This window comes from Jatropha curcas, chromosome 9 (assembly GCF_041381405.1).
Source record: "Jatropha curcas cultivar XTBG-Jc1 chromosome 9, XTBG_Jcur_1.0, whole genome shotgun sequence".
NCBI lineage: Eukaryota > Viridiplantae > Streptophyta > Magnoliopsida > Malpighiales > Euphorbiaceae > Jatropha > Jatropha curcas.
This window is the reverse complement of record NC_143159.1, coordinates 18,334,806-18,362,636: the sequence shown is the minus strand read 5'-3', so window position 1 is coordinate 18,362,636 and position 27,831 is coordinate 18,334,806. Positions and strand designations below refer to the sequence as shown.

The 27,831-nt window shown below is 36.1% G+C and overlaps 1 long non-coding RNA gene across 1 annotated transcript; it reads left to right on the top strand.

Moving 5' to 3' along the window:
• The first annotated feature begins 16,320 nt into the window (after window positions 1–16,320).
• On the top strand, window positions 16,321–17,803 carry LOC149493732 (uncharacterized). The gene is made up of 2 exons (XR_016322459.1): window positions 16,321–16,709; window positions 16,923–17,803. It is a non-coding gene; the product is annotated as an uncharacterized LOC149493732 (long non-coding RNA).
• Window positions 17,804–27,831: the final 10,028 nt, after the last annotated feature.

Genomic DNA, 27,831 nt, shown 5'->3' with positions numbered 1-27,831 from the left:
AATATAGGTAAAAACAAAATCATAAAAAAGAAAAAAATCAATAGAGAAAAATATGAGTGTTTGAATCCTTGGTGATAAAGCTTCTAGGAGGCCTTAACTCTCATTTGTTAAGGCATTTAAGCCATGTACAATCCTCAATCTGAGGATTAGGTAACTCCTTTACCTTTCTTTGTATTTTATTTATTTATTTATTTACTTTTGTGATTTTAGTAGTTTAAGCTTCCTTAAACGGCATTCTGTTCATCTTTGGTCATTTTAGGTTTCCTTAAAGAATATTTAAATAAAAATGATCTAAACAAATCATTTGAAAAATAAACTTGGGTCAGAGTAGTTGCGTCACGCAACCGACGGATCCGTAACGGATCTAGAAGATGTGTGACGGATCTGTTCATATCATTTGAAAAATAAGCTTGGGCCAGAGCAGTTGCGTCACGCAACTGACGGATCCGTAACGGATCTGGAAGATGCGTGACGAATCTGTTCATACCCAAAATTTTATTTCTATACTCAGTGTTCTATTTTCCAGATTGTGGATTAAAATATGTTTCTAATGGATCTGGGGTTTAGGTACAGTTTCGTCACGGAACTAGAAGATCCGTGACGCAACTGTTCTAAGATTCCAGAAATAATTTTTATTTCTTTAAAAAAATAATAAATTTTGCACAAAATAAAGTTTAATTTCTCCAATAAATCCGAAGATGTCCAATTATGAACAGATTGCAATTTAATTAAGTTTAGAGTACTAAAATGTAATTTTACGTATTTGCTTGTATGAATTTTACAATTTTAGGTTGAATGAAAAATGAAATTAAATTTATGGATTTATTAGTAATTTGTATGTTTAGGATTAAATTAAAAAATAAAATGTGATTTATGTGCTAAATAATGATTATGCATGATTTTAGTTTTTGATTTTTGGGTTTAATTTTGAATCAGGTAGAATGTATTTTAGGTTCGGTTTGTTGCCCGCCTTGAACCATAAGGCAAGAGCGGGTCTTTTGTTTATTTGATTTAATCGCTTTGGTTTGAATGATTATAAATGCGATAAAAGGATTTGATTGGGGCGATTAAGTAATTTTTCATATAAGAACTCGGTCCGATTCATTTGGATTGGGTTTAAGTAAATAAATAATTTTGTAACCCCCTAAAATTTTCGAATCTTAAAATAATATTATTTTATCGCGTCATGAATGGTGCTACAAAAAGGGGGATGATATTTTATTTAGATCCGAGGAAGATATTGAGTATGATTAACTATGAATGGGTAGTGATTTACCAGTTTATGAATAGTACCACCGGTCTGTGAATAGTACTACCGGTCCGGGAGTCGGTATTATTTTGCTCTGGAAAAATTACTATATATGTTTTATATTTTCTTTAATATTTTTGGAGTATGTATGCATGATTTTTATGGGTAGAAAGTAAGTAATGAATATTTTTGGAGAATTTAGATAATTAGTGAATAGTGAATTATGATGCTTTATTAATTAAGGAAATTTGAGGAATAATTTTTATGGAGTAATTTGAGAAATTTGTGGAGATAAATAATATTGTGAAGGAATTGAATTGGAGAATATTTTTAGCCATTAGATGAGCTTAATCTTAGCCATCCAATTATGGGGAAAAGACCAAAATACCCTTTGATCACTTTATAAGGTCAACATCAATTATTGAGCAACCACTTTTTCTCTTCTTCTTCTTCTCTTCAACGCCACTTCCTCTTCTTCTTCTCTTCTTTGTTTTTCTTCACTTCTTACTTGTTAAATCCACCAAATTAAACCCACCCAACTTGATTTAAGTAATTAATCTTAGAGAATTAAGCTTGAGAAATGATTTGTGGTGATTAGTTTCAAGAAATTTGGAGATTCTCTACTTAAGCCAAAGGTTGGGGAAACCTCTACCATGGAGTAAAGGCAAAGTTAGAGCTTAGAAAGCTTTAATTTAAGCTTGCTAAAGCTTATTTTTAAGGTTAGTGTTCATAAACACACTTACCTTACTTGAATTTTTGATTTTGTGCATTTATGCTATCATACATGTATTTTGGGATTTTGGTATGAAATGATTGATTTGTTGAACTTTGGTTGCAATAACATGCTCTTGGGTGATGTTTGATGAGTATTTAGTATGTGGTAGAAATTTCTACCTTGTATCTTTGTTGTTCATGTTTTTTTTTCATGGTTAAAGTAAGCTGAATTTTGGAAAAAGTTTTATTGGGAGAGATTAAGGACTAGTTTTCGACCATTTCTATTTTCCATTTGTGTCTGAGTCCTTCATGAAAGTTGTAGGTCTACTTCTTAGCTTTCCAACCCATCCTCTTGTCCCATTTGGAGATACATAGCTCAACTTATGACTGAAATACCTAAACTGACTCTGTTATGTCGGGCCACATGCATCACTGAATTGAGTGCCCATTTTGACCACTATAATGACAAGATTTGGTTCTGAGGTCTTCATGAAAGTTGTTGCCCTGTGTCTTGAGACTGCCTTGGTTCTGGATTGGTTTAATTTGAGTGTTTGGTGAAGTAGGAATGTAATAAACATTGGACATAGTTCTGCTGAATCGGGTCTGGACTGTTGGTCTGTATTCCTAGCTTCTGTTTACCATCTTCTACATTGAACTGGGCTGTGGTCCCCTCATAACAGTTGTATCATTTTGTCTTAGCTTTCTAATGAATCTAATTTCGTTCAATTTGGAGACCTATAACTCAAGTTATGTCTTAAAAACACAGCAAAGGTCAAGGATATTTTAATGCTGGAAATTTCCTATGCCTTGACTCATAGGTTTATTTGGATAAATGTATGTATGAATCATGTGTGATGAGGTTCTCTTGATTATTTGTATGTTTGAGGATTGATTTGACAAAAATAAGATATAAGGTTGAAAAGTGGTATTGTGGATATATTTAAATGGGAAAAATTGTTGGAAATTTTGGGATAAAGTGTGGAATTAGATAATGCATGATGAGGATAGAAATGGATACCTTGGTGCATAAGAGTTATGTTAGTATGCTTGGTTGGAGAAGGAAATTCCTCCCCTTGGTTTTCATTAAGAGGCCAAACCACTTTAGGGTGGTAAGGCTTACTTAATTTTTTTTTTTTTTTGTATGGTATGCTATCTACATATCTATGACAAAAGTATGATTATTTTGATAACTTTCATATGTTTAGAGTTTAAAAAAAAATGGGTATTTAAGGTGTATGTGCTTTGAATTTTACATAAGTAAAGTATTATTTTTTTATGATAAGAAGTTTCTTATGATAAATTTCATTATGATGTTAAGAAAGTTTTAAAAGAAAAGGAATTTATGAGAAATTTTCCTATATTAAGTATATATATCTATATATATATTTTCAATATTTCCTTTGAAGAATGTGGTAATTTTTGTAAGTTGTAAGTTGAGAAATTTGAAATGATGGGTATTAAGTAATGAAGAGGTTTTGATTAAGAATTATTGCTTTTGTGAAAGAATGATTTTGATTTGGGCTCTACTATGCATGATTGAAACGTGGTATGATGAGATTGATTTTGTTATGTGAAGCTATGATCATATGCTAGGGTTATCAGCCCTTATAAATAGGCGGACGCGCTTATTTGTGTGATGGGGGTGGTGCTTTCGTAGGCCACGGTGGTGCTTTCAGAGGCCACGATTCTGTGATGGGGGTGGTGCTTTCATAGGCCACGGTGGTGCTTTCACAGGCCACGATTGTGTGATGGGTGTGGTGCTTTCATAGGCCACGATTGTGTGATGGGGGTGGCGCTAACATAGGCCACGATCAAATCTGCTTATGTTCATTCTGTATTAGTACGAGCCTTAACTAAAGAATTAACATATTTGTATTTATAATCGTCTTATTACTTTCAAAGTATTTGAATTAAACGAATGAGATCATATTATTTTAGTAAATCTTACTTTGGAAATTAATGATTATATTATCAAATAAATTTTCAAAGCATGATATTCCGGTACATGGTTTTAAACATAAATAGTATATGTATTGGTATAATAAATGTGCAAGTAATGAATTTATGAGTTGAAAGAATTAAATTCTTTATGTTATTAATTAATAGTTTATTTGATATTTCTTTTGCTATAAATGTACATGTATGTTGAAATTTAATGATTTTATGTCATTTGTGTTTTAAGTAAGTTGTCATCACAACTTTAGTAAGTATGTGAATTATGAGCACCACTGAGTTTTATACTCAGCGCGTTGATTTTTATCACGCGCAGGTTAAAGACTGTGGTTGCTGCTTGAAGACTAGAAGAGTAGCATCAGGGCAGAAGTGACTATTGTGGTAGTAGTAGATTGAGATTTATGTACTTAAGAACTATGACATGTATAAGTATTATATTTTCAGAGATTGTATTATTTGAATTATAACTTAAGCATGTAATTAGCAATTATGTTGGTGTCTATATTCGGAGATAAGCATAAGATTCATTAAATGATTGAATATAAAATATTTCAAGAGAGTTGGTATGATTAGTTTATTAAGACTTGATATATATACTGAATGCAATTAATTGATGAATATTAAACTGCTATTGAGGATTTATATAATTATGAAAATATAGAAGTGTTGTTGTGTTATGATGATTATGTGGAGATGTTGGGAGTTTGGAGTTTAATTGGGAGTGTTTTGTATTCACATGTTTGGCGAGCTTAGTTTTTAAAAGGGAAATTCTTACAGTATTTATGTAGGATTTTTCCCAATCTATTTTTCAAAAAAAAAAAAAAAAGAGAGATGAAAACGAAATGAAATGATTATCTATATATAAAAAAAAAATTACTCGCTACACTTGTGAATACTCAATTACTTCTAATTCATAATCTTATTTAATGATTTGTATGTTCAGTTAGGACGGTGTCTCTGGCACCGAATGTGGCATCCGTCGTCGGGTCTCACGGGACTCGGCGGAGGGTGTTACAAATTTGGCTTTTCTAACTAAAATAAATTAGAAATCATAGGTTAAAAGAGGCCGATTTTTCTCGGCATCGGCTTCCAACTGGCCAGCGTACCCAATTCCCTTATCCAGAATCGCATTAGTGTGTCTGACCAATCTTTTTAATAATTTGGCCTTAAATAAAATTAGGTTTAAAATGGAGTCACTTTTCTTTATAAAATAAAATTGAAAATGGTCCCATTGCCGAAATAATGGGTGGCGACTCAAAAACTGTTTATAAGACCGATTTATCGGAATCGTATGCAATAAAATGTTTTATCACCACTTCATAATAAAATTACTTTCAACAACAAAATAAACAACATAAAAAAAATAAATAAAAAGGATGTTTTCGAGTCCACGCGGGGGGGGGGGGGCGAGGTACGAAAATAATCTCGGCTCGGTTCATTCGGGTTTATGGGTGGACCGGGGAGGGATGTTACATTTGTTGCTCTCTCTACTGCAGAAGCAGAATATATTGCTGCTGGAAGTTGTGTTGCACAAGTTCTATGTATCAAACAACAATTGCCAGACTATGGTCTGAAATTAGAAACAGTTCCAATCAAATGTGACAACATAAGTGCTATCAACCTATCTAGGAATCCAGTCCAGCACTTTAGAACCAAGCACATAGAACTCAAACATCACTTCATACATAATCATGTTAAAAAAGATGATATAGTGATTGAGTTCATTCCTATAGAAAAGCAATTGGCAGATATTTTCACTAAATCTTTAAATGAAAGCCAATTCTGCTTAATTAGAAAAGAACTGTGTATGTTAGTTCTAAACTCTTAACTTTAGAATCTGCGTGTATGTTCTAAATGCTTTCTATATTTGAAATTGAAAGAGTTGTTCTGTATTATGTTTTAATATTCTATTCTGTGTGACATTGAAATTGAAAAACTTTTTTATGTTTAGAAGAGCTATATAAGGTTCTGATGTGGGTGTGGCATTGAAATTGAAAAACGTTTTTGTGTTTAGTAGAGCTATATAAGGTTCTGATGTAGATTTCTAATGTCACCACCTACATCAGATTATATTTTTAGACAAATCAAAAGAGTCAGTTTATTTTATTTTATTTTTACTTATTTTATCTTATTTTGTTTCTTTATTTTATTTTATTTTATTTCATTTATTTTTAGCAGCATTTTTTTTATTGTGCGTTATTTCTTTTATTTAAATTTTGTCGGTTCACTTTTCTTTTAAACCATTTTTGTTCTTTTAGTTTTGTTCTCTCTCCCACGCCTCTATCATAACTTCTCTTTTAATTTGTTTCTCTCTTTCCTAAAATCATAACTTCTCTAAATTAATTATTTTCTCTTCTTTATTTCTTTCTCTCAACGAAACCCTAAACACCTGTCTGTTCCAAAACCCTAAACATGGGCAAATCGAGTTCCACCTCTTCCTCCTCTCATTCTTTGACTGAAAAAGAATTGTAACTTCTCAAGAAGTTAACTAAGAAGTACGAAAATCAAGAGTCGGGACAGAAGAAATCGGTAATGGAATCAAGTTCAGGTAAGGCAAAATCAAAAAGCAAAATAGAGAAATTGAAAGGGAAAGAAAAAGCAAAAGAAAAGATTTTGGCTTCTCGTGGCCAAGGTAAAGCTATCATATCCCTAAATCCTCTTATACGCTATTATGTAATTGATTGGAAGTTCTTTGGGAAACCAGAGTTCAATTTTAGGAAGTTATTTGAGTTTCAAGGGTGGATGAGGTTCTTATGTCTGAATAAACCTTGCTATAAGAGTATGGTGAAGGAATTTTATGGTTCTCTTAAAGCCACTGGTCCAAAGTGTTCTCTATGAAAATTGATGGAGAAACCAGAGTGTTATCCTACACAGACCTGAGCGACATTTATAAAATTCCAAAGAGTGGGTCTAGGGTAACTAAAATTAAGGAAACTACTAGGGTTGATGAGTATAAAAAGGATGAATTTATAAAGAAAATTACTAAGGGTTTTGCAGAGAAACAGAGTGCGATTGAATACTCTAATCTTAATGATAATATGAAGTGGCTGTACAAATTAGTTGTCCACTACATCTATCCTAAGAGCGGCTCTCTCACCTATGTTAATCAAGTTGAATTATGCATAATGTGGCACATATTCGAAAAGAAACCTTTTAATTTGTGTCATACTATTTGTGATAAGATTATTTGTGATAAGATGCAGAACAATCCCAAAAAGCTACCTTATGGTATAGTGTTAACTCCTATTTTTGAGTTTCTAGGAGTAGATTTAGAAAAGAAGGAGTGTCACAATGTTTCAAAGTTAGATAGCAATTCTTTGAAACTGAAAGACGAAGAAGATGAGGAAGAAAAAGAAAAAGAAGATATTTTAGAAAAAGAAAAAGCTAAGAAAGATAGAACAAAAAAGGAGAAATTACGTTTAGAAAAAGAAGAAGATAAGAAGAAAATGAGATTGGAAAAAGGAAAATTAGAAGAAGCAGAAAAAGAGGAAGAGGAAGACATAGAAAAAGAAAAAGAAACAAAAGCTGAATCAGAAATGGAACTAGAAAGAGAATAAAGAAAAGAGAAAGGAAAGGAAGCTGAGATTGAAACTGAAGAGAAAAAGTATTTCGTGAATCCTGAAGGAAAGGAACCTGAGACAACTGGAAAAGAAGAAGTAGTAGTAGTTGAGGATGCTAGTGATGCTGAAATTGAGAAATTAGAAATAAGTGATGAAGAGGAAAAAGAGCCTGCAACTGAAGCCAAGAAAACTTCAGAATACATATCAGGACAGAAGAGTAGAGAGGCAATGTTGAACAAAATGGAAAAAGATCTCATTGAAGAGCACAATAGGGAACTTGATGAGGCCATCAAGCATGGATAAGGTAAAGCTGCAGTAGCATACACTCAATTTCTCATTGAGTCTATGGAAAAGGTAAAGAATGTCAATGAGAGAAGACTTGCTACTCTCAAAGTTAAGGCTACGTCCTACATTCCTACTTCAGAGAAGCCTAAAAGAGTTAAGCATTCTGCTGGGAGGAATAGAGTTGACGGAAGAAAACCTCTTCTGCATCCTTCTTCTAAAGGATCTGAGAATCCAGCTGAGACCTCACCTGCTTAGAATCTCAAGAGTTCTAAAAGGCTCAGAACTGAATCAAAACTCCAATGACTTCTTCCCAAACTGTTCTGTAATGCCCTGATTTTTCTGTGTCTAAAATAATAGTTTTACTGGTCTCTGAATAGTACCACCGGTCTGTGAATAGTACCATCGGTCCCAGAATAAGTATTATTTTGGTCCGGACAAATTACTATCTATGTGTCATATTTTATTTACTATTTTTGGAGTATGCATACATGATTGTTATGGGTAGAAAATAAGTAATGAATATTTTTGGAGAATTTAGATAATTAGTGAATAGTGAATTATGGTGTTATATTAAGTAAGGAAATTTGAGGAATTATTTTTTAAGGATTAAATTTGAGAATTTTATGGAGACAAATAATATTTTCAAGAACTTTAATTGGAGATTATTTGTAGCCATTAGATGAGATTACTTTTGACTTAATCTTAGCCATCCAATTGTGGGAAAAGACTAAACCACCTTTTAGTTGCTTTATATGTCAACTTCTCAATTATTGAGCAACACTTTTTCTTTTCTTCTTCTTCGCCATGTTAACGCCAACTCCCTCTTCTTCTTTTCTTTGTTTTTGTTCACTTCCTACTCACTAAATCCACCAAATCTTTTCCACCCAACTTGATTTAAGTTATTAATCCTAGAGATTAAAGCTCGAGAAGTGATTTTTGGTTAATTATTTCAAGAAATTTGGAGATTCTCTACTTGAGCCAAAGGTTGGAGAAACCTCTACCATGGAGTAAAGGCAAAGTTAGCGCTTAGAAAGCTTTAATTTAAGCTTGCTAAAGCTTATTTTTAAGGTTAGTGTTTATAAACACACTTACCTTACTCTAATTTTGATTTTGTGCATTTATGCTATCATGTGTATATTTTGGGATTTTATATAAAATGATTGATTTGTTGAATTTTGGTTGCAATAACATGCTCTTGGGTGATGTTTGATGAGTATTTAGTATGTGGTAGAACCTCTACCTTGTATCTATGTCTTTCATGTTCTTTTCATGGTTAAAGTAAGCTGAATTTGGGAAAAGGTGTTATTGGGTGATATTAAGGACAACTTTTCGATCCTTTCTACTTCCCATTTGTACCTGAGTCCTTCATAAAAGTTTTAGGTCTACTTCTTAGCTTTCCAACCCATCCTCTTATGTCCAATTTGGATATATATAGCTCAACTTATGGCTGAAACACCCAAACTGACTCTGTTATGACGGGCCACATGCATCACTGACTTGAGTGCCCATTTTGACCACTATAATTGCAAGAATATGTTCTAAGATCTTCATGAGAGTTGTTACCCTATGTATTGAGACTTCTCTGGTTTTGGATTGGTTTAATTTGAGTGTTTGGATAAGTAGAAATGCAACAAACAGTGGACTTGGTTCTGCTGAATCAGGTCTGGACTGTTGGTCTGTGTTCCTAGTCTTTGTTTACCATCTTACACATTGATCTGGCTATGATCCCTTCATAAAATTTGTATCATTTTGTCTTAGCTTTCTAATGAATCTAATTTCATTCAAATTGAAGCCCTATAACTCAATATATGTCTTAAACACTCAACAAAGGTCAAAGTTTATTGTGTTATCTAACCATAAAATGTAGACTTAACTAAATTGGACTTATGAAGAAAGAGCTATGCTAGAATTTATGAAACAAATACAGGCTGCCTTGGTAGATTTCAAGGCTACATGAGATATGATGTTGGGATGCATATGTAGATTCATTCAGCCTAAGATATTTACTGAATTTAACCTTTTGAGTTAACATAAATTAAAATCAAGAATTTCCTTAATTTGATTGGTATAAATGAAGTCACATAAAGATTAGTAAGAGTTGCGTTGCGAGTGCAACAGTCAAATTATTTCCATGCAATTTCTTTTACAAATGATTAATTGTTTGCATTATTACTCATTAGATATTACTGATAATTGTCTATGACATCCTTTTAAAGCATGAAACCGGTTAGCAACATACAGAATGAGACAGCATACAGATAAACAGTATGGTTTATGCATTTTATGAATAAGTTAATATGTTGATTGTATTAATGACATACAGATCATATGCTCCATTGAGGTTAAGGAGAAACCACGTAGAAAAGGCTATGTCGCGACATAGGATAGCAGATCTGCGCCCCATACAGTTTGTTACTCCGGCTACAAGCCGTTGAGTGGATATGATTATATATGGGCCATAGCCCAGCCATACAGTATTCATCCAGTTTCATACAATATTCATCCAGTGTCATACAGTTCTTCTTATCTCTTAGGTTTCACTATAACCTTATGGAGCCATACAGTTATGAGAATAACTTATACGATGTTGACTAAAAATTACATAAGTCATACAGCATAATGAACATCAAGTTAGAGAATGAAAGTATAATGATATGTGTGCTTACATATTTATTTCTTGAATTTATACAACATAAGGAACATCAGGTAAGATCATGAAAATATAATGTTTATGTGTGCTTACATGTTTATTTATTTAATTCATACAGCATAAGGAATATTAGGTAAGATCATGAAAGTATAATGATATATATGATTAAATGTGTATGTAAAGGATTTATGGTATAATTAGAACTAAATTATGTATGTTATTAATTATAAGATTATTTGATATTTCTTTGCTATAAATGTAACTTTATGTTGAAATTTAATGATTCTATGATTATCAATGATTTTATGAAATTTGTATTTTAAGTAAGTTACCATCGCAACTTTGGTAAGTATGTGAATTATGAGCACCACTGAGTTTTATACTCAGCGCGTCGATTTTTATCACGCGTAGGTTGAAGATCGTGGTTGCTACTTGAAGATTTGAAGAGTAATATCAAAGCAGAAGTGACTAATTTGGTAGTAGTAGATTGAGAGTTATATAATTAAGAATTATGGCATGTATAATTATTACATTTTTAGAGATTATGTGATTTGAAATATAATTGAAGCATGCAATTATTTTGGCATAAGTATTTGGAGATAAGAATAATACTTATTCAATGAAATATTTTAAAATAGTTGGTATGATTAGTTCATTAAGACTTGGTATATATAATGAATGCAATTAATTAATGCATATTAAATGCTATTGAGGATTTATACAGTTATGAAAATATATAAAGTGTTATTGTGTTATGATGATTATTTGGAGATGTTGGAAGTTTGGAGTTTAATTGGGAGTGTTTTGTATTCACATGTTTGGCGAGCTCAGTTTTTTTTTAAGGGAACTTCTTATAACATGACATAATATTTAGCATACAGGATGATATCAGCATGACAGGACATAGGTTCAACTAGATTGTAGCGTCTCAGCTCGGTTCATTCGGGCTAATGGGTGGACCGGGAAGGGATGTTACATGTTCTAACTTTGTTTTTATTTTCTTTTGTGAACATTTTTCTTATTTTGCTCTGTTTTCTATTTGTGTTTGTAGTCTGTCTTATTGTACTCTGTTTAGAATTTTCTAGCTCTATTTATTTTTGTTTCTATTTCTATTTTGTTCTGATTTACTAACCCTCTTTTATGATGACAAAAAGGGGGAGAACATAATACTCTTGATGCTTGAGTACTTGAAGAAGAACACAATATATTTATTTAAGTATTTAATCTCTTCGTTTATCATGTTCTAATCTGTGATATTTTTGTTCTAATGTTTCGTTTCCATATAAATAGAATATGTTTTGTATGATGCTCTGATTGTTAGACTTTACAACTTTGTTTTTAAATTCTAACGTATGCACTGATAGTTAGAATTAGAACTTAGTTTTAATTCTAAAGTTAGTGTCTAAATCTGTATTCTGTTCTAATCTCCACAAATATTATATTGCACTTATTCAGGGGAGTTTTATATAAGTTCTAGTCCTGCTTCATGATAAATCTATTATGTTTAGAACTTGTATTTTGTTGACATGCATAAACTTAGGGGAGCACATGATTTTATGTATGATAAATTTATTTGTTTTGTCATCATCAAAAAGGGGGAGATTGTTGGCTCAAAGGTCACTTTTATCTTGAGATTTTGATGATTATACAAAACTAATAAATTTAATATTCTTGTATGTGCTAATATTATTTTATGCAGATTTCAAATATGAAAATTGCTAAAGAATGCAAGTTCCTACAAATCCAAGATTTTTTAACGACCATGAAGACTACTGAAGATTTTTTTTAGTGGTTAGTATCTTAGGATATATTATAGGATAGAGAGAATATTCCTTTATAAGCATAAAAATATTTTTCTCTCTCAAAAAATCATTTTCAGAAATTTCCTTAAAAATAAAAGTCAAATCTTGATCTTTTTAAATTTCACTCACCTAAATGAAAAAGATTTTGGCTTAATTATATTTGGCAACATTAATTAAATATTTGAAAAAGATTTGCATATCTTTTATTTTCGGAAATTACTGTAAAAAGGTAAGTCAAAGCTTTTCTTCATTCTACTTACCTAAATGAAAAAGATTTTGACTTAAACATTTTTGGCAACAAATAAAATGAGTATTTACAAAAGATTCATATATCTTTTTACCTTTGGAAAGTCTAAATACTCTTTAAAAGCTAAGGATCAACACTTTCTAAAAATGTGATCTTCATTCCTATTATAAAAGACGTTTTTCTTGTTTTGAAAACATATAGGTTTTTGCAAAAGTAAGAGTCCATTGAATAAAAGTTTTAAACTCTCAAAGCTCTGTGTTCAAACCACCTTATTTCTTTTCATCTATTTGCTTCAAGAAATATTTTGCACAGAGAAAAGAAAATTTATAACAACATTTTCTGAAGAATAATTCTGAATTTTAATTCTGTTTTCTGTTCTTTCTGTGCTTATAATTGTGTTTCTCTCTGTCTATATAGATTTTGTAATGTGTTGTAGACTATAGGTTTTTAAATGAAAAACTTTTGTGTAATAGCTTAGGTGAAAAGATATGGTGTAATAGGTTATTAAGCGACTTTCTCCTTGTGTGAGATTCTAATGTCTTGATGTAAGTTTCTGTTCTCTGCAAAAACAGATAGGGTTGAGGCTGACTAGAACTTTTGGAAAATCTAGTGGGACAAAGGTTAGATCTATTTATTGATCTATTTCCTTGTAATGTTGGTTTGTCTCTTACCCTTGAAAAGTGATAACATAGTGGAGGATCTCAACATAAGTCTTAGGGAGTGGATGTAGGCGAGTTAGTGCAGAACCATTATAAATCTCTGTGTTTATTTTCTTTTTATTTTCTAAAATTCTTCTTGATTTTATTCTATTTACACAAATGTTAATCTTTTAGAAATGCAAAGTTGTTAATTAATTTCTATTTCTAAACGTGAATAAGCTTTATCTTTGTGGAACATTAGAACTCTGGATTTCTGTATTATGATTATACCAAGTTTTAATCTGTCCTTCTACATTCATTGTAAATCATAATATGAATTATATTCAATTTTCTAATTTTACTTAAAGCTTTGTGAGACAGTTCTAAATGCAATAACTGATTCTTCACAGAGCCTTTCTAAATCTGCTTAAGCTTTGGGAAGTAGTTCTGAACCCAATAACTATTCTTCATAGAGTCTTTCTAAAATTGCTTGAGCTTTGTGAATCAGTTCTAAATGCAATTGTTGTTCTTTAGAATGTCTTTCTAAATTTGCAACAAGTTTTATGAGGTAGTTCTAAACTTGATGACTAACTCTTATAAATGCTTTCTATTTCCCCTGCAACAGAATTCTGATATTTTATTTTGAAATCCAAATTTTTAGCAAATCTATTTAACCCCCCCCCCTCTTGGGTTGTGCCATACATAAATTGGACCCACATAAATAATTAAAAATAACTGTGTTCACTTGCATCATTAATCTGTTGAACTTAACTTTGTTGAAGTTACTTCATCACTTGGTCCCGTTCACTTAGTAACAAATCGTATTGGAATCAACAGGATTGACACTCACCCATTAGATACGCTAGCTATCATCACATGCAAACAAGTACACATACTGAATGGAAATAATGCTCCAAAGTATCACATGCAAACAAGTACACATACTGAATGGAAATAATGCTCCAAAGTATGAACCTATGCAGCTTGTTTGGTTGGGTGTCAAATAGGGAGGAGGGTAAAATAACAGCTTACTTGGTTCGGTGTCAAATATGAAGTACTATAAAATAACAAGCGAATCTGTTATTGGGCTTTGCATATGTCAATTTTTTGGGGATAAGATTAATCTTTGATTGGATATATACCAGATTACTCCCTTTATTTAATTTTAAATCCTCCCTGGATTTACATAGTCCCTCATTTTACTACCTCAACTATGTTTGTTACCGCCTAGTCGATTCCACATCGTCTGAGCACAAGGTCGAAGTGGCGTATATAAGCAGATGCAATCCTCAAACTTGCAAGACACGTTTAAAGCCGTGAGGCCTGAGTTGCTTAGGCCAAAGTAGATAGTTTTTGTGGGTGTAAGGTGAATAGAGTTGGTTTTGTCCTACCACCTGTAAAGACGCGTTTTTGGCTATGAGTTTGTTCTAACGTAGTAATATTTTCGTGCGGGCCTAAGTTGGTTCAGCATAAAGTCGACGCATACAAATGGATTTTCAGTGATTCAGTTATTGTATGTTTTGCATTAGGTTAATTTATCCATAATCCATCCGTATTTTTTGGCTATGAGTTTGTTATAGCCCAGGAACATTTTTGAGCGGGCCTAAGTTGGTTTGGCCTAAAGTTGACAAGTACAAATGGAATTTCAGTGATTCAGTTGTTCTAAGTTTTCCATTAGGTTAATTTATCAATAATCGATTCGTATTTTTTCGCTATGAGTTTATTATAGCCCAAGAACATTTTTGGGCGGGCCTAAGTTGGTTCGACCTAAAGCCGACACTTACAAAGGGAGTTTCAGTGATTCAGTTACTATTAATTTTGCATCAGGTTAATTATCGATATTCAATTTGCATTTGTGGCTATGCATTTTTTATAGCCCAGGAACATTTTCCGGCAGACCTAAGTTGGTTCGGCCTAAAGCCGACACGTACAAATGGAGTTTCAGTGATTCAGTTGTTCTAGGTTTTACATTAGGTTAATTTATCGATAATAGATTCGCATTTTCGCTATGAGTTTGTTATAGCCTATGAACATTTTAGGGCGGGCTTAAGTTGGTTCGGCCTAAAGCCGAAAAATACAAATGGAGTTTCAGTGATTCAGTTAATGTTAATTTTGCATTAGGTTAATTTATCTATAATAGATTTGCATTTTTTGGCTATGAGTTTGTTATATCCCAGGAACATTTTCGTGCAGGCCTAAGTTGGTTCGGCCTAAAGCCGACAAGTACAAACATAGTTTCAATGATTCAAATAGTCTAAATTTTGTATTTGGTGAATTTATCGATAATGCATCCGCATGATTGAACCACTATTATGTACCAAATATATCCAAATATAAGATGTGCATATTAGTAAGGATAGAAGCATACCATATATAGAAATGGATCCTAACATTGAATATAACTACTAGTATTGATGGAGGGGTACAACATATATAGAGTTTATGGGTAAAGGGTTATAATTATGGTAGAAGGAAAAATGTGCTAATTAGGGGAAAAACATCTGTCACGTATAGATGATTAACAAAGCATAGAATTTTGGTTAGTATAAGGTTTACATCAGGTTAATTTACTGATAATTCAATCTGCGTGTTTTAACTATTAGTATGTACTAATTATATCCATTTATAACATAAGCTAACTCAACCGGCGTTAATTAATTCATATTCGGTACATGCAGTAGGGTCGATCAAACATGAATGGGTATATCTTATATTCGAAGCGTGATATAGGGTTTGCCCCACAAACTGTTTATTAATTTATAAGGTGTAATTCATAATAATAATGACATTTTATAAATTATGTTATAGATTTTGAACAAAATATAATGAATTGTGAATTAACTTAGAAACAATATCTCACATACATACATTATTTAGCCTATAAAATAAGGGAGGTGAACCCTAGCCTTCTCAATGGGCCTTGGATATGGTTTAGTGGGAAGTATCAAATCTAGCGATCATGGAAAATCATTCAAGTTAGGCAAGATTTTATCGCTTGCGGCCGCATCACTTCAATCAGTTAGACAAAGGGCTGTGGATTAGGGCCATGTTAGTAACAATCTGTCAACATAATTATGACAAAGAGAAGCGCATCAGGGCATTGTCAGCAATATCTGTCAGTGTAATTATGACAAAGTGAAGCGCATTTAATGATCTATGCTCTGAGTGTCCAACGTCATCATACGGGTCGAAATCAATATTTTATGCTGCACGGTAATTGAGAGGCACGTACGCAGAGTTCATATAACAACCGATGTGTTTTGAAAGGAAATGCCCCATTTTACAGTTTTGTTTAACTGAACACGCGAAGCCACACAGTAACTGAGGTCGGCCCTAGGTTCCCCTTTACTAGACTTCACAGCAAGGCCACGATTTGTCCAATAATTGCACCAAATGCTCTAAGATGAAAATCGTTTCACACACTTCTAGTCAGAAGACAAGGACGCCCTTCTCTATAGACCCCCCTTCGCTTCCTCAAACCTGGCCCCCCAAAGTTTGCCCTTAACTTCTCCGTCTGCATAATCCTTCGATATACTGGAGCTTCATCGAACATGGGGCAATGCACTTTCAGCACCGTGGTTTAAACCCACGCAATAGAGTTTGGAAGGCTGGTAAGCTTCCCAAGTCTCGGCTATAATTAAACATGTCTGTTAACTTTGATTCTATTTCCACCATGAGTTTATACCCATTTGCTCCATCAAACTTCTGTTGTTGGTGTAACCTGCTCCTATAGTAGTTGGATTTGATCGTGTTGGTTTTCATTATGCAATAATATTGTCTCATTTTAAATCTAATCTGTAGTTGGTGCAATTGTCCATTCTCAGAAGAGCAACAACAAACCGAACAGAGACATTCATCGTTCAAACACCCATAAATGATGTTTTCCCTGTATTGGTTGAAGAAGCACGTGGTGCTTATGCATGTATGACGAGGGGTATTATAGAGTTCTTCCACTACCACGGTGTGAAGGATCAATTTCTTCTCCAGTTTCGGCTCACAGGGACTCATGAGCTTTAGGTGCGCATAGAGGACCAAAATGGCTGCAGGATAGAGTGTCCAAGCAGAGATCGATAGAAGTCACAACAATCTGGAGATTATGGAGGTTAATTTACTCTAGTTGAACTGTCCTCGCTTGTCCAATGTAATTGCTTATGCAGTAATTGTTCAGGATAGTAAAACTCTATTCTTAAACTCGAATATATTAACTGAAGTAGTACTATGCGGCGAACTGCCCTTCCGCTGCAGCACTGCCATAAAGGAGGTTATTGTAGCATCTGTTGTTAAGTCCACTACCACCGATGTGTACAGGTTCAGAATCTCACACAATAGAAAAAATTGGTAAATAATGCATACAACAAGGTTTTAGGGGGGCTGGGGTTGGTTTGTTCGCCGATATAGTTTGGAAATTGGCGACGTCTCTGTTTTCACTGAGGTTCAACTGGGCATATTCCGCTTCGCAGTGTGGTGTGGACGTGTCCAAATAGTATGAATATCATGGCATTGACGATGATAACAACGCTTGAAGACTTCATAAGTTTCCCTATATATGTATTTATGTTGTTTGTAAAACGCAGCCCCACCCCCTCCCTCCCTAAAAAAAAGCTGACCTAATAATTTCGTGGTAGGGAACAATGGTATTCAGTCTACATGTTGTTCATTATAAACATTGTGCCCCCAGATGAATGAATGCTATTGACGTTCAATATCTGCGAAGCCATTGAAAACCCATTACACGCTTGATAAATTGATTAATGTTGCTAATATGGAAAAAATGATGCATCAGGTTTAAACAACATATGCATGATATCGGACATTATTATGCATAAAATAAAACACTTGTAGCTGAACAGTGCATTTGGGTTGTTGGATAGATCTATGGAGCACAGTTAACATTTGAGTAAGGCATTCAAGGGGAACATTCATCAGTGATTATAGTGTTGGGATTGGTGTGCACTTCTCTCCACATTAGGGTTGGTTAAGGACCTAGATATTCAAAGTAATTTAAAAAAGTTATAGATCGTGCAGAAAGTGAAATAAAGATTGTGCGATGTCTCACGCCTTGCTTCACTATATGATGTGGTATGTGTGCTTGTGATATGTTTAGTACTTGGTATATATAAAAATGTAATAAACATATGTTTATCAAGTATTTAGTGTCATGGAGATAGGTTTTTCCTTGGCCTATCACATTTAAGACTTTAGGATGCGCTAAGTAAGCCTTGGAGTCATATTGGAGCGAAAATGTAAGCTAAGTAGAGAGGAGAACACAAGAGAGCTTGTAAGAGCTTTGTTGTAGATCTCTTATTACTCAAATGCTTGGATGATTTACAAATGAGGGGAGGTGAGGTATGTATAGGAATTTCCACCTCCTTCACATGTGGTTACAATTCTTTACAAGAAATGTGTGGTGGAGGTTTAGTGGATCATTTTAAATTTAGAGATATTTTACCATCCATGTAACATCCTTTCCCGGTCCACCCGTAAACCCGAATAAACCGAGCCGAGACGCTACAAACTGGTTGACTGAATGAACTGACATGCTGAAATCATAATGTATAATGAATCTAATATCATGCTGAGATTGCTTATAGTAATAATGTACTGAATATTTACAAGACATGATACTAGTTACAAAATGGATTGGGCCCAACTGTGTGCCCTGTACATGCCATAAAAAGAATAACAAAATGAGTTTCTACCCTGAAGACCGAGTCTTCTATAGATGAACGGCAGCAGTTGTAAACGGACCCTCTACGGACCAATCTCAAAACCTGCGAGTTAAACAGGTAACTCGCTGAGCAAATAAAGCTCAGTGGATATCTCAACATAAAACAACAATAAGCACACATATAAGCAAAAAGCATTATGTAAGCACATATAATCACACATAACATGCGGCTTTCATTTTACCTTAATGATCTTTCTTACTGTTTATTTTACTGTATGATTCATGCAGTAGCAAGTTAAAATATCTGTATGGCTCCATAAGGTTATAGTGAAACCGAAGTGATAAGATAAACTGTATGAAACTGTATGAATACTGTATGCTTGGCTGCTATGGCCTGTATAATCATATCCACTCAACGGCCTGTAGCCGGAGTTCCAAACTGTATGGGGCGCAGATCTGCTATTCTATGTCGCGACATAGCCTTATCTGCCTGGTTTCTACCTAACCTCAATGGAGCTTCTTATGTACATGTCAATTATAACACCATAACACATAAATGGTTGCATAACTTCATAGTTCATCATGTTGATTTGATTTCACATCATATGAATGCTTGTATGTTGTTTTAATCCATGTTCTTATGTTGTATTTTTGTTGTAAAATAATTGGATGCATGCATGTTGAGCAAAGGAATGTAATTACATAGCAAATGAAAGGCAAAAGAGTGTCACAGCATAAGTCGCGAGCGCGCCTTGCAACATCGCGAGCGCGAGAATCGCGACTGAGAGTCAGAGGGTTTCTGGCTCAAGTCGCGACCGCGTATGTGAAAGTCGCGAGCGCGACTTGTGCATCCTGAGAGTCAGTGTGTTTCTGGCTGAAGTCGCGACCGCGCAGCACATGTCGCGAGCGCGAGATGAAGTCGCGAGCGCGCTTGTGTGATTCGCGAGCGCGAGATGCGCACACTGAGAGTCAGAGAGCTTCTGGCCAAAGTCGCGACCGCGCATGTGATCCTCGCGAGCGCTAGTTGTGCAATTGAGAGTCAGAGAGCTACCTGACTCAAGTCGCGAGCGCGCAATGGGAAGTCGCGAGCGCGACGTGCTTTCCAGCATACGCGAGCGCGCGACGTGATTCTGTGCAGTCTGTATTCTTTTGGCCATAACTCTCAATAGCTATCTCCAAATTGAGTGATTCCAAAACGCGTGTAAAGCTAACACAAAAAGGAACAAATAACTCTTCTGTGACAATTCCTAATTCCATCATTAAATGGGTTCAAAATCAAGATGAAGTTGCTGGTAAAATTTCCAGCAAACTCTGTTTCCACTTCATATATTCATCCCCTGTTTTCACATCATGTCCACTCTTCTCACTCAACAATAAGCAACATATCATCTCACTAGCAACACACCACACAATTTACATGCAAAGAAATAGTAAACAACATGAGATATCAAACCTTGACGTCAAAAGCTTGACCTCTGTTTCAGCTTCTCTTTTCTGCACCTTTTGAACTTTCTTCTCCTATACACAAGAATTCTCATAACTCGTCTCCAATAGAACTAAATGAAATAGGAAATAACATCACACTTCAAGGAATTCTACTTACTTGAAGTTGACTTAATGCTTAACTATGTTGACAATTGAAAGAAAATGGGCGGGACAAGTAAGAAGAGAAGGAGAAACGGGAAAATGGGAAAGTGAGTTGATAAGAACGGGTAGTCTCTAGATGAAATGACTTGGCTGTGTAAACTCCCCAATTGGTACCTCAAGTGTACAAAGGCTACAACTTAATACACAAGCTGTATATTTTAATGCAAACAAGTCCTAACCTTTATATGCAAATAAGTCCACTTCTAATCTCTTTCTACCCCAACCAGGTTTGGTTCAACTCGACTCAACTCAATGCAAGACTCGACTCAATGCAAAGACTCAACTCGGTAGGATGTCACAATTCTCCCCTCCTAAATAAAAACTTCGTCTCGAAGTTTACCTGTTGTGAACAACTGCGGATACTGTTGTCGCATGGTTTCTTCAGATTCCCAAGTTGCTTCTTCTGTCTTATGATTCCTCCAAAGAACTTTTACCAATGCTATTTTCTTGTTCCGCAGTTCTTTCATTTCTCTTGCTAGGATCTGAACTGGTTCTTCTTCATAAGTGAGATCCGGCTGAATGTCAATCTCTTCTGCTGATAACACATGTGATGGGTCTGATCTGTATCTCCTTAACATTGATACGTGAAAGACATTATGAATCCGATCTAAGGTTGAAGGTAATGCTAGGCGATAGGCCAATGGTCCGACACGTTCAACAATCTCGTATGGACCAATGAACCTAGGGCTAAGCTTACCCTTTTGTCCAAACCTTAGGATCTTCTTCCATGGTGAAACTTTCAGAAATACTTTATCACCGACCGAATACTCAATATCCCTTCTCTTTAAATCAGCATAAGACTTCTGTCGATCACTTGCTTCTTTCAGCCATTTTCTGATAATCTCCACTTTCTCTTCAGTTTCTCTAACCAAATCTGGACCCAAAATCTTCTTCTCACTAAGTTCTGTCCAACACACAGGTGTCCTGCATTGTCTCCCATACAATGCTTCATATGGTGCCATTTTAATGCTCGATTGGTAGCTGTTGTTGTAGGCAAATTCCATGAGAGGTACATATCTGTCCCAACTGCCTTCAAATTCTATGACACATGCTCTCATCATGTCTTCCAGGATCTGAATGACTCTCTCTGATTGGCCATCTGTTTGAGGATGAAATGCAGTGCTAAAATGCAATTTCGTTCCTAATGCTTCCTGCAGTTTACCCCAAAACTTCGATGTAAACCTTGGATCACGATCAGATATAATGGATGATGGAACTCCATGTAGTCGAACTATTTCTCTAACATAAATTTCGGCTAACTTGGCTAGAGAATAGTCCATCCTAACTGGTAAAAAGTGTGCAGATTTAGTTAATCTGTCCACAATCACCCATACTGCATCATGCTTCCGCTGCGTCTGAGGTAATCCAGTAACAAAATCCATCGTGATCTGATCCCACTTCCATGTTGGCACTGTTATTGGATGAAGTAACCCAGATGGCAGTTGATGTTCTGCTTTTACTTGTTGACATGTTAAACATCTTGTTACAACATGTACAATATCGTTCTTCATGCCCGGCCACCAATAGCCTTTCTTCAAATCTTGATACATCTTGGTACTACCGGGATGCATTGTATATGGACTGTTATGAGCTTCATGCAGAATCCTTTGTCTAAGCTCTCCTGTCTGCGGTACAACAACTCTGTCTTCATAGAATAAGACTCCACTGTTATCCACTCTGAATTTCCCACCATGATCTTCCTGTACTTGTTTCACCCATAGTGCTGTTTGTGCATCTTTCTTCTGTGCTTCTGCAACTTCCGGAACCCAAGATGGCTGTATTTGCATCTGTGCTAGAATCACTCCCTGCTGTTGCAACTCCATGCGAATTCTCATTGCTTTCAAAGCAAACAATGATTTCCGGCTAAGGGCATCAGCTACCACATTAGCTTTGCCCGGATGGTAATTAATGACATAATCATAATTAGCCAGAATCTGCATCCACTTCCGTTGTCTTGAATTCAAATCTTTCTGTGTTGGTAAATACTTTAAACTTTGATGATCCGTGTAAATGTGACACTTTTCACCATACAGATAATGCCGCCATACTTTGAATGCTAGAACAATAGCTGCCAGTTCTAAATCATGGGTTGGATAATTCAATTCATGTGGCTTTAACTGTCTGGAGACATAAGCTACCACCTTCCTGTCTTGCATAAGTACACATCCTAACCCAATATGAGAAGCATCACTGTAAATCTCAAAGTCTTTACCTGACACTGGCTGGGTCAACACTGGTGCTTCAGTCAACTTTTTCTTCAAAGTGTCAAAACTCTGTTGACATCTATCATCCCATTGAAATACAACTGCTTTCTTCAATAATCTTGTTAAAGGTGATGAAATGATAGAGAATCCCTTTACGAACCTTCTGTAATAACCGGCTAAACCCAGAAAACTGCGAACTTCTGTAACATTTCTGGGTGGTCTCCAATTAACAATAGCTTCAATCTTCTTAGGATCCACTCTGATACCCTCCGATGATACCACATGTCCTAAGAAAGAAACTTCTTCCAGCCAAAACTCACACTTACTGAGCTTGGCATACAGCTGTTTATCCCTCAATGTCTGAAGTACGATCCGCAAATGTTTATCATGTTCAACCCTGTCTCTGGAGTAGACCAAAATGTCATCTATGAACACCACCACAAACTGATCTAAATATGAATGAAACACGCGGTTCATGAGGTCCATGAAAACCGCTGGTGCATTTGTGAGCCCGAATGGCATTACTAAAAATTCATAGTGACCATATCGGGTCCTGAATGCAGTCTTAGCGATATCTTCTTCCTTTATCCGCACCTGATGGTATCCCGACCTGAGGTCGATTTTAGAAAACATACCTGCACCCTTTAATTGATCAAACAAATCATCAATGCGAGGCAATGGATACTTATTCTTGATTGTCAATTTGTTCAGTTGTCTATAGTCAATGCACAATCTAAATGATCCATCTTTCTTCTTTACAAATAATACCGGTGCTCCCCAAGGTGATACACTGGGTCTGATAAAGCCTTTGTCTAATAACTCCTGCAGCTGAATCTTTAACTCTTTTAGCTCTGCTGGTGCCATTCTGTAAGGGGCAATTGATACTGGTGCTGCTCCAGGATAGACATCTATAGTAAACTCCACTTCCCTCCTTGGTGGTAACCCTGGTAACTGTTCTGGAAATACATCTGGATAATCACACACTGTTGGTATATCTTGCACTTTTGACTGTTCTTGCTCTGCGTGTAATGCACATACCAAGTATGCTTCACAACCCTTCTGAATTAATCTCTTTGCTGTCATGGCTGATATCACATTACCCAGAAAATCTCGCCGCTTCCCGACTACTATTATCTCTTCCCCTGCTGTAGTATATAATGTCACCCTTTTCTTTGCACAATCAACTATAGCCTGATGTCTGGCTACCCAATCCATACCCAGACTAACATCAAATTCTCTAAATGGCAACTCCATAAGATCTCCTGGAAACTCTTTTCCATGTATAACAATTGGGCATCCTTCGATCACTGTATGGGTTTTTACTACATCACCTAGTGGATTAGTAACTACCATACCCTGACTCACATATGCAACTTCTAACCCTTTAACCCAAGGTTTAGGTACACTAATGTATGAATGTGATGATCCAGGATCAATTAAAGCATAAACTGTATGACCACCTAGAGAAAACTCACCAACTATTACATCTGGAGCTTCCTCCTCTTCTCTGGTTCGCATAGCATAAACCCTGGCTGGACCTCTAGTATCGGGTCTATCCACAGTCTCTGATTGTTGTCTCTGCCCTCCGGAGCTCTCACCTCTACCTCTGCCTGCTATGAACTGTGTAGGAACTCTTGCCCTCTTAGGACAGTCTTTCTTCTGATGGTCTGATGCTCCGCATAGCCAACATTTACCAGTCACCAACCAACAATCTCCACCATGCCGTCTGCCACAATGCTCACAAGGTGGAAAAGGATAACCGGCCGTCTCTGCACCTCTACTGGTGCCTCTACCAGTTCCTCTGCCTGAACCTCTACTACCACCGGCGGAACTAGCCACAACTGATACCGCTGGCATGTTAGCACCCCTAGCTGCGCCTTGGCTAAAGGAAGGTCTAGAACCAGCTGAACTACTAGCACCTCTGAATCTCTTACCCTCCGGCTGATGTGTACTCGGTGCACTCGGAGTCTGATCTCTTCTTTGCTGAGACCGCTGGCGTCTAGTACGCTGATTAGCCTGAATTCGCTCTATCTCTTGAGCTGCCTCTACCAAGGCTGAGAATTCTTTGAATCTGGAAGCTACCACTCCCATCTGAATCTCATCATTTAGACCTTCTTGGAACTTTTTACACCTTTCGGCTTCTGTAGCCACTATCTGTTTACCATACCTGCTTAGTCTAGTGAATTCTCTTTCATATTCAGTTACAGACATTCTATTCTGTCGCAGGTATAAGAACTCCTTCCTTCTCGCATCTAGGTAAGCCTCGGTGATGAACTTCTTCTTGAATTCATCCAAGAAGAATTGCCAAGTCCGTTGATCTGCTGTTACTCTCTGTTGCACAGTGGTCCACCATGTATATGCCTCTTCTATCAGCAATGAAGTGGCACAAACCAACTTGTCTTCTGCTGTACACTGCAATTGTTCTAGAACTCTCGATGTCCCATCTAGCCAGTACTCAGCTACTTCGGGACTATCATCTTTGCTCGCTTTGAATTCCTTTGCACCATATTTTCTAAGCTTCTCCAGTGGGGGCTTTCTGTCTCTTTCTATTATGACTGGTGCTTGAGGTATCACTCCTGCAATCTGTCTGAAAGTATCTGCAAGTTGCTTTAATAATGCCTCTTGACCTGGTGCTGCTGGAGCCTCACCCTCCACTGCTCTGGAGGCGTGTGACTCACTCTCACCCTCTTGTGACATCCTCCTAAAAGAACAACAACTGCTTAGTTCATCAGGGTAGTCATGGCATGTACACTATACTGACTTATGAATGCAAGCCCAGGGAAACTGAACCTAGGGCTCTGATACCAAAATTTGTAACATCCCTTCCCGGTCCACCCGTAAACCCGAATAAACCGAGCCGAGACGCTACAAACTGGTTGACTGAATGAACTGACATGCTGAAATCATAATGTATAATGAATCTAATATCATGCTGAGATTGCTTATAGTAATAATGTACTGAATATTTACAAGACATGATACTAGTTACAAAATGGATTGGGCCCAACTGTGTGCCCTGTACATGCCATAAAAAGAATAACAAAATGAGTTTCTACCCTGAAGACCGAGTCTTCTATAGATGAACGGCAGCAGTTGTAAACGGACCCTCTACGGACCAATCTCAAAACCTGCGAGTTAAACAGGTAACTCGCTGAGCAAATAAAGCTCAGTGGATATCTCAACATAAAACAACAATAAGCACACATATAAGCAAAAAGCATTATGTAAGCACATATAATCACACATAACATGCGGCTTTCATTTTACCTTAATGATCTTTCTTACTGTTTATTTTACTGTATGATTCATGCAGTAGCAAGTTAAAATATCTGTATGGCTCCATAAGGTTATAGTGAAACCGAAGTGATAAGATAAACTGTATGAAACTGTATGAATACTGTATGCTTGGCTGCTATGGCCTGTATAATCATATCCACTCAACGGCCTGTAGCCGGAGTTCCAAACTGTATGGGGCGCAGATCTGCTATTCTATGTCGCGACATAGCCTTATCTGCCTGGTTTCTACCTAACCTCAATGGAGCTTCTTATGTACATGTCAATTATAACACCATAACACATAAATGGTTGCATAACTTCATAGTTCATCATGTTGATTTGATTTCACATCATATGAATGCTTGTATGTTGTTTTAATCCATGTTCTTATGTTGTATTTTTGTTGTAAAATAATTGGATGCATGCATGTTGAGCAAAGGAATGTAATTACATAGCAAATGAAAGGCAAAAGAGTGTCACAGCATAAGTCGCGAGCGCGCCTTGCAACATCGCGAGCGCGAGAATCGCGACTGAGAGTCAGAGGGTTTCTGGCTCAAGTCGCGAGCGCGACTTGTGCATCCTGAGAGTCAGTGTGTTTCTGGCTGAAGTCGCGACCGCGCAGCACAAGTCGCGAGCGCGAGATGAAGTCGCGAGCGCGCTTGTGTGATTCGCGAGCGCGAGATGCGCACACTGAGAGTCAGAGAGCTTCTGGCCAAAGTCGCGACCGCGCATGTGATCCTCGCGAGCGCGAGTTGTGCAATTGAGAGTCAGAGAGCTACCTGACTCAAGTCGCGAGCGCGCAATGGGAAGTCGCGAGCGCGACGTGCTTTCCAGCATACGCGAGCGCGCGACGTGATTCTGTGCAGTCTGTATTCTTTTGGCCATAACTCTCAATAGCTATCTCCAAATTGAGTGATTCCAAATTGCGTGTAAAGCTAACACAAAAAGGAACAAATAACTCTTCTGTGACAATTCCTAATTCCATCATTAAATGGGTTCAAAATCAAGATGAAGTTGCTGGTAAAATTTCCAGCAAACTCTGTTTCCACTTCATATATTCATCCCCTGTTTTCACATCATGTCCACTCTTCTCACTCAACAATAAGCAACATATCATCTCACTAGCAACACACCACACAATTTACATGCAAAGAAAATAGTAAACAACATGAGATATCAAACCTTGACGTCAAAAGCTTGACCTCTGTTTCAGCTTCTCTTTTCTGCACCTTTTGAACTTTCTTCTCCTATACACAAGAATTCTCATAACTCGTCTCCAATAGAACTAAATGAAATAGGAAATAACATCACACTTCAAGGAATTCTACTTACTTGAAGTTGACTTAATGCTTAACTATGTTGACAATTGAAAGAAAATGGGCGGGACAAGTAAGAAGAGAAGGAGAAACGGGAAAATGGGAAAGTGAGTTGATAAGAACGGGTAGTCTCTAGATGAAATGACTTGGCTGTGTAAACTCCCCAATTGGTACCTCAAGTGTACAAAGGCTACAACTTAATACACAAGCTGTATATTTTAATGCAAACAAGTCCTAACCTTTATATGCAAATAAGTCCACTTCTAATCTCTTTCTACCCCAACCAGGTTTGGTTCAACTCGACTCAACTCAATGCAAGACTCGACTCAATGCAAAGACTCAACTCGGTAGGATGTCACAATCCACCTTACACATGTGTAGAATAATCTAGAATATTATAGATTATACACCTAAATATCTTGTGGGCTAGAGTTTTCTTCATGGATCCAGAAGCTTCTTGAACTTGGTAGCTCTTTCTTAGCCTTACTAGACTTTTCCCATGAATTCTAGCGGCTTCCAGAAAATTCCACGTAACACTCTCCCCCACTCAATCTCGTGATGCCCTCGTCGCGTTATACTCCTTTATCTTATCGCTGAACTGCTAAAGAATATCTTCATCCTC